The following is an 8,855-nucleotide window of genomic DNA, read 5'->3' on the forward strand; positions in this document are numbered from 1 at the left end:
TTAGTTTGGCCATAAAAATTGACGATTAGAAGATGATATCTTAATTAATTTATTATCTAGAACTGGGGTTTTATCTTCATCCTTGGCCGCCTTTTATATCACCCCTATTGACGACTGGGTGTAATATCCGATCGGTATTTAGCACTGCATTCATTCTCATGATAAAATAATTAATTCTGCATTATTGAAATTATTACATACTAGCTTTTTTCCCGCGTTTTCGCCTGCGTGAAAATGTTTTTCTTGGATAACAGGCTTGTTGAGTTTTATCATTCAAGCTTCCTAATAGTGAAAGAATTTTCAAAATTGATTTAATAGTTCAAATATAAAAACTATTCCTTCTCTATAATATTAGTATACATTTATTTTCCTTTTTATTGTCAGTCTTATCAACCGACATTAAGGGTTTCTATTGTATTATAGTTTAATTATAAACACTTTGAGTAAGACCAGCAATAAATTACTGTCATGTATGTATGTGTTACAAGTGTAATTGTGTTTACATCTTTAATGACGCAAAAAATAATTCTCCGCTCTTTGCACATTCTGATAGTATTCTGTAAATAACAGAATCACGTTGATTTGATAAGTCTAACTAACAAAGGTGGATGTGGGTAGTAAAACAATAAACTTATTTAAAACACTCATGTGTACTTGGCAATCTAGGCATGACACTATCTTTAATATTCCTTTCATTTATCAGAAGATAAGAATTTTCTAGATAGTACGTTAAGATCAAAATATAAAAAAATATCAAAGTTTTCTTGAGAACCAACATGTTGTTATGTTGGTAGATTCTGTTTCCAAGCGTGACTTTATTTTTTATCATACAAATAATATTTTATGCAAGTGTATATTCAAATGTTCACAATATTTTATTAACGTTTACATATTTTATGCGGAACTGTTAAACACCTACGTGACGGGCATCACGAGTTGTAAATAAGGCAGGCTCAACAAAATATGAATACATATATATGGGTACATTTGAAATAATTCATCGAGCCTTTGTTGTCGTGGTTTCGTGTTTCACTTTAATTTGAAAACAGGAAGCACATCTTTCAGATGGTTTGAAGCGTTAATGATAACTACAAAAAGTATGATCTACAATTCATGTTTACTGGACAGAAACATCTAGTAAAGCAAAGTCCCCCGCGCATCTGTCTGAAGGCGATGAACTCAAAAACTATCCAACGGATTTTGATGAAATTTGGTATTAGACCCTGGGAAGGACATAGGTTACTTTCTATATCAGGAAAATAAATAGAGGGACTTTTATCCCTGACAACATTTTCACACGAGGGGAACCGCGGGCGAAAGGATTTAATTAATATTTTTGAAGCACATTATTTTTAGTCTCGCACAGGCTTTTGCCGTGCCTCGTCGAAAATGTTTCATTTTTGTATGGCCGCATTCAAGTCAGCTACAAACCTTGTAGAAGCAGCGTGTCTACAGTTCTTCAGCTCTAATAATTTGTAACTTACTGTTTAAGGAATGGATTAGGGATTTCACCGTATAGGCCCTCGGCAATCGCCCTGGTCACTTCAATATGGTGTGACTGTTCTAGGCGATAAACTAGATTTAAATTACTATAGCAACATAAAATGATGGACCCTCACAGAGAGGTATATAGGTATATTCTCATATTTATAAGTAGAGCATCGTAGACCTAATTATTATAATTTGTTTCACAAAAATGAATCTTATTAACGAAAAGTAAACACGGCATTTCAACACACATTTACGCATATCAACCCAGTTGCGCTACAATAAATTTCGTTCTTATTAGCGCTGGAGGCTTATCAATAAGGAATTAAGTATTTAGCGTGTCGCGTCGTTGGCACGCGAAAATTAAGAGCAGTACATAGTGGTTTGTCACGGGTTATTTGTCCAAGGTACTGCGGTAAGTGTTCACCTTACAGCATTCAGTGTGTCGGTAAACCTCGAACGATCGCCGCGGACTCTCACGTCCTTTGCAAATGAAAAATTGTACTCGGTGCATAGTGATACATAAACAAACATGTACGCCTATGGACTTTATAGGGACTCTGGCGTGAGTAGATGTTTTAATTTACTGCATTCATGCGTGATTCGTCGATAAATTAAGTGCTCACTTACAACACGCTTCATATTATTATGCACACAATAAAATGGCGGTTATCATTAAGTTTAATTTTATCAATTAGTAATTTCGGCTGCTTTTACGTTGTTAAATAATTGAATAATGTGAAAAATTTCTCTACGCGTTAGGCATTTCATTGATTTAAATTCTAAATTGTTACCAAATAAATTGAATAACAGAGAAACACTTGCGGACTAGTTATATAAATATTATTTTAATTAAACCATACATTCTTGCTTTAACCGTGCTTAGGTGCCTTGTACTTGATTATTATTCTTCTACTAATTACCTTTTATAATGGACGCCTTCGTTGTAATGGGGTTTCTAGGACTTTTTGTCTGAAGTACCTATCTGTTTTTGATCGAGATTAATATTTTCTGATCGATAAAGACAACATTGAAAGGTTTTTATTTAAGTTGATTAAACGGTGCGTATACTTCTTTCTCATTAATCAAAAAGAAAATAACGGTTTTACTATCATGTTAAGTGCGGTCAATTAGAATACCGGAAATTTAGAAACCACCCAACTCCCAAGCTCCTTTGATTTTCAGAGGTCAATAACCTTCAACTGTTTCTTTTGTATTTTGGGGTTAATGGACGGCTGTCATTTAACATCAAGAGACGTAGTTACTTGGTCATTTAGCCCCTTTACTATACAATATTTTTTATATAAAGAAATATACGTAATTATCTACGAAAAGTTTCAAAAGGAGTACTTATTGCTTCTTAGTACATACTTCAAAACTCGTTACTACAACAATAAATCGATATCGAATAAATAGGTATTAAATATTCTATTCTATAATAACTACAATTAATTAATCATAATTACAATTGAAAAATTACAGATTTTTCCTTTATATTGTCTTTTGTTCTTTTATTCATTGAAACCTGTATAAATATTTTTCTATTATTCTGTTTTATATTATATTGTTTTAACTTTCGACATTATATTATGATCATATTAAATGCGATAAGAAATTTAATAATTCGTTTATATGTAGGTCTCAAACTGGGTTAAGTAACTATGACTAAGCTATAATAATTCTAAGATTTTTATAATTATTTTTCTTGATCCTTGCATTATAAGTAGTTAATTAATTGCAATCATAGTTATCAATTCTGTTTTAAATTAAGTTTTAATTGGAAGTTCAACACTAAAAAATATCTAGATTGATAATAACCACGGAGAGAAAATCAGAATTTATAACAAATATTTTAAAATTGTTTTCCAAAGCTTTTATTCGCCAGTTGTTTTTCATTGTGTAAATTTTCTATATTATTATGCGCAGCGTCGACTACGTCATTAAATCGAATAGAAGAAAGTCGCATCAATTAAACCACTACAGATACATTTACTAGTAAATATTTTAACAAAAAATTAAACCCCTTCAAAAACCACTTAAAACAGAAAATAATTTAATATTACCTATATACTGTCGGTGCCTAATTAAACTTAACATTGTTTTCGTATACTTGTTCATGTACTTGTCTAGCTTAGTTAGCAATTTCAATAGAAAAAGGAAAGCAAAATTCATAATTCCTTTCTTGGACGACATTCTTATTCCAGTTAACCGATTTTTAATAAAAAAATTAGGACCAATTTAGAAGTATATTATTCAAATAAGAAAAAAAAATCCAAATCGTTTAATAAATTACTGAGTTTTGAGGTAACAAACATTACAAAAAAAATAGATGCAATACGAATCACGCCGCGCCGTCTTATCATGCGGAAGCAATAACGCGAAGATGCGTGTCGGGGTGTCCCAATAAAAGTTCTTCGTTCATCAGCGAAGTTCTTGTTCACAGCTATTATCTGTACTAAACACACTATGATGACAAAGTAGTCGCGCTGCCGGCACATGTGTTATTCGTTACGTACTCACCTTCACACACAGATCACAGACATATGTATAGTTCATAATATGTTTTGTGGTATCACAATGAGGATTAGCCCCAATAAAATACATAATTGTATCACAATTTGCGGTGGCGTTTTAATTATTTTGTCGTTTTTTAACCTGATTGCGAACGAACTATGAATTTATTTATTGAAATTATAGTACAAACCATTGTTTTGTATCTAATTGTGTGTCTGACGCAATTAAAGGGCTGCAAATAGTCATTGCAGTTTCAAAATACCTAAATTCTGTTACGGGAGCGAATTCGTGAACTCTTTTTTTACAACGGACTCATCGTTCACTTCACTGACTGTAAATAAAATCTAATACTTCATTCTGAACTAAATTTAACTAGGAAATGAATAACAAAGCTAGTTAAAGTAACTTCTTTTTTATCACTCTATCAAATAATCCCTGTTTATACAAGAGTACATTGTTTTCTCAAACATTTATTTCACACAATCACACGGGTGATACATATGTTTGTTCGACAAAGTGTATTATAAATCTCACAATGTAATATTTAATTTAAAGTAGTACTTTTCCCAAGTCAAAACTAATAAAGCATTACCGGCTACGTGACTCACATTACACGAGAGGTTTTATTAGTATTATATTTAACTCTATGAATTACCGCTTACTTTAAAGTTATGTTATTTAATTTTCCTAATAAGTATTTTTTTATAACGCGCGATAAGCAATATGGTAAGTTGGGTGAGTTGAATCAGAAATTGCAAAACATTTTAAGAAAAACCAAGCAATATATTTTATTGTAAGATATAAAATAAATCTCCAATTTTCACAATTTTTTTTTCGGAAATAATAATATATTTAACCTTATTTCTAAATGATAACTACTAACTTAATAAAACTTTGAAATATTTTGAGTAGGTATACGTTCACACTTCTTTAATGGTTGTAGGTCTCTCCTATGCGAGGGACCATCTGACTACCTATCAATTGCTGTGGTGCCTAGTGCCAACCCACAATGTCTATTTTAGGATTGAGCATGCACTGTTGTGTCCCTATTTGAAGGGCATTGTAGCCAGCATAATAACTGGGCATTATGAGGTTTCACATCTTATGATTCAGGGAGACGAATGCAATAGAGTTCCACGCGCTACTTTGTAGAGTTTTGTATCGTGTTACTATTATATATGGGTGGTCGTTTATAACCAGGCGAGGGGCAATAAAAAAATTTGTGCATAGTAAGGTACGTATTGCAGGAAAATTATAAGCTGCGTCATATAAGTGGAAGATAAGATAGCATTGTACAAAGTTATTGGTGCGATGACTAAAGACTAAGCAAAAAGTAGGTCTTTAAATAAATTTGTATGATGTAATATATGCAGTTATTTTTTTATTAACCTGGTGCTAAGGAGTAAATAATTGTGCCCATACCAATGATGATAAAATAAATCTAATTAGATGTTTTTAAATTTGAATTAATTACTAAGAAAATCTTAGAAATATAAATTTTATTTTACCTACTCATTAGGGATTTTATTAAAATGCTGTAATTATTTAACAAAATTAGAACATCAAGCTCCCAATTCGAAATTCCACGGTGATTGCCCACGGTAATTGTTTCATGTCATAGTGCTATATCGGCGTGCTTTATAAATAGCAATCCGTCTATCCTTTTACGTGTGGCCTTAGTCGTGTCTGCCTTCTACAATGTATTGTTACATATATAGTTTTAAACACATAGCAGACCAGTGCGGCGACACTAATTCTAGTATGCAATCTCAGATAAGAGGCCGTTGCAGTATTATGTAGGCACTAAATGACGGTGGAGAGTTTATGGTTAGGTTGTTTTCGACTACATGGTGGACGGAAGGTCTAAACAGTGCTTAAATGGGCAAAATTTATTTAATTGTTTTTTGCTAAATAAAATCAATGAAATTTAGACACATTTTACCTGCTTACGGAAGTATAAGAGATGGGGGTAAGAAATTTTGCTTACTTTTGCTGACAAGTGGATGAAGGAAGGGGACGGGTGAGTTAAAAATACAAAAATATTGCTTACTTTAACGGCTCTAAAACGTGTACATTAAATATAAATGATGCTCTAAATTATATTTAAGTATACATACATATTAATAATAAACTATAAAATGAAGGCGTTCGAATTAATTTTATTTGGTTATCAATGTGATCGATGTGTGATGTCATACAAGTTAATTTATTCACTTAAGATCGTGCGGTTGAATGAACCAATTTGATAAACACGGCAAGGTCGTATAAGGTGATCTTTTGTGAGAAAAAGCTGAAAACATTTTTATTAGTGTTTGGATTTCAAATAAATGGAATATGTTATTTATTCGTATGAACATACATACTTACTAGTAGTGCTAGCTACAACTAGGATTATAGAAGACTAGGTTTTGGTTTCGGCTCCGCTCGCATGATTTTGTGCCACAATAACAGTCCGATTGTGTTTCCTGAATAAAAGGTAATATTATTTATTAAACATGTAAAAAAACAAGCAAAAATTTGGCGTGTCATTGAAAAAAAGTAATAAATAAGAGGATGGCCGAAGAGTAACACACAAACACAACGAATACAAAACAGTGATTTTTATAATTATTTTCCGTTTGTTTATTTGTTCATCTTCAAACATCTAAACAGATTTTATGTAGTTGTCATAAGTGGACAGAGTATAATTGGGGCAAAACATAGGCTTTATTCTTTTAAATCGGATATCGAAAAATGTCATCTATTTAATTAAATATTTGCAATTTACTTTAAATTTATCAGGCCCAGACACCTAAGTCCACGCAGAGCAAGTGGGCACAGCTATTAGGCAATATGTGTTAGGTTAGTTCTTAATACATTTAAGTATGTGTCAAATTTCAACCAAGTCCATTCAGGAAAATATATAGGGTTAATCGTAAAAAATTACGTCTTCTTTGATTTCTGTTTTATCATATTATTAGAAGGAATTTTTAAACACTTCTACATATTTCGATCGTGACTTTGTTAAATTGACACCTTGACACAAAATAATGTCAGATGAACTAGATTTTCATTAATTAATAATTTAGTGATGTGACTTATAATATATTCGTCAGCCTTGAACCAGAAAATATGTAAACATTTTAACACATAACCAATTATTACTTAATTATATCTTTTTTATAATTCTTTACTCATTGTGCATTTCCATGGTAGAGTTTAAACGTCTCAAGAAAACAGTGTTAGAAAATAGATAGAAGTTTATATTTATTGTAAATGTTTTGGATTTAGGGGTACTTATATTGTAATAAGTAATAAGTAAATAACCAAGTATTCCATGCACATAATTATTTAAAGTAAATTATAGGTTTATGGAAATAAAATATAATCAACCACCATAGAAGGACGTCGAATAATGATGATCTAATATGAATAATGTATTAACCAAAACGAAATCATATTGTTTTGTACAATTATAGTTTCATTCTTTTATTGAATTCAACTTTATCTAATTCAAATTGCTTGCTTTGTAGATTGAATATAGTAAGTGTATAATATATTTTTAACACTAAAATATCTCAAATATGTATATTTTAATATAAGCAACAATAACAGAATAACTCCATTTATGTAAATGTTTCCCTAACGCATTAGATTTCCATAACTAGTATAACTGGCGTACAGAAATAGAAATAGGATCTAATATTTTTAGCCTATCTGTAGTAATAATCTATATTGCTTTGAGTATGACGTATGTGTATAAAAATACGTCATTCTATTTTTATGTCACTTCGTTACCACTTTGTGATATGCAATGTTCATACACTTTGTTCATACAAACAGTTGCCGCGAATATGGACGCATTATTAGCATCCTGCCGCCAATTTTACTAGTACAGCAGATAAGGTGCTAAACAGAGTGTATCGTCACAATACCTTCATAATCAAATCTAAAAGTAGACGACAATATACAGCTGTTTATTTTTATTCAATTTGTATTGTGAAAATAGTTTTATTCCGATTACAAAGTGTTCGATATATGAATTTGTACGGACGTTTATAATTGCATTATGGCGTTTTAGCTGACCAGATATGAAATTTTATCTATGACTGTTTAGTTCCTGGGTTGTAATATAAAGGTGCTCCCAAACATGTGCTATAACATGTTTTAAATCATTTGTTAGCCAACATTTTATGACAATTTATAACATAAGTTATTTTTGTTATCCTGTTATATAACGTTTTCCAGCACGATAATATTGCGTTTTGTTATGCCTCTAGTAAGAGGCTCTTTCGTCTTGTTTTTAAATCTATACTATTATATAAAGCTGAAGAGTTTGTTTGTTTGTTTGAACGCGCTAATCTCAGGAACTACCGGTCCAAACCGAAAAATTCTTTTTGCGTTGGATAGCCCTTTGTTCGTGGAGTGCTATAGGCTATATATCATCACGCTATACCCAATAGGAGCGGAGCAGTAATGGCTAATCTCAGGAACTACCGGTCCAAACTGAAAAATTCTTTTTGCGTTGGATAGCCCTTTGTTCGTGGAGTGCTATAAGCTATATATCATCACGCTATATTCAATAGGAGCGGAGCAGTAATGGCTAATCTCAGGAACTACCGATTCGAACTGAAAAATTATTTTTGGGTTGAATAGTCCTTTGTTTGTGGAGTGCTCAAAGTCATATATCATCACGCTATGACCAATAGGAGCGGAGCAGTAATGGCTAATCTCAGGAACTACCGGTTTGAACTGAAAAAATCTTTTTGTGTTGGATAGCCCTTCATTCCTGGAGTGCTGTAGGCTATATATCATCACGCTATGACCAATAGGAGCGGAGCAGTAATGAAACATGTTGCAAAAACGGGAAAATT

At 31.8% G+C, this 8,855-nt stretch overlaps 1 long non-coding RNA gene across 1 annotated transcript; it reads right to left on the reverse strand.

Annotated features, from left to right (window-relative positions):
- Positions 1-3,720: 3,720 nt before the first annotated feature.
- Positions 3,721-4,339, reverse strand: LOC119191842. The gene is made up of 2 exons (XR_005113543.1): positions 4,193-4,339; positions 3,721-3,938 (listed from the first exon to the last, which is right to left on the reverse strand). It is a non-coding gene; the product is annotated as an uncharacterized LOC119191842 (long non-coding RNA).
- Positions 4,340-8,855: the final 4,516 nt, after the last annotated feature.

The sequence above is a fragment of the Manduca sexta genome, unplaced genomic scaffold, assembly GCF_014839805.1.
Source record: "Manduca sexta isolate Smith_Timp_Sample1 unplaced genomic scaffold, JHU_Msex_v1.0 HiC_scaffold_1990, whole genome shotgun sequence".
Taxonomy (NCBI): Eukaryota; Metazoa; Arthropoda; class Insecta; order Lepidoptera; family Sphingidae; genus Manduca; species Manduca sexta.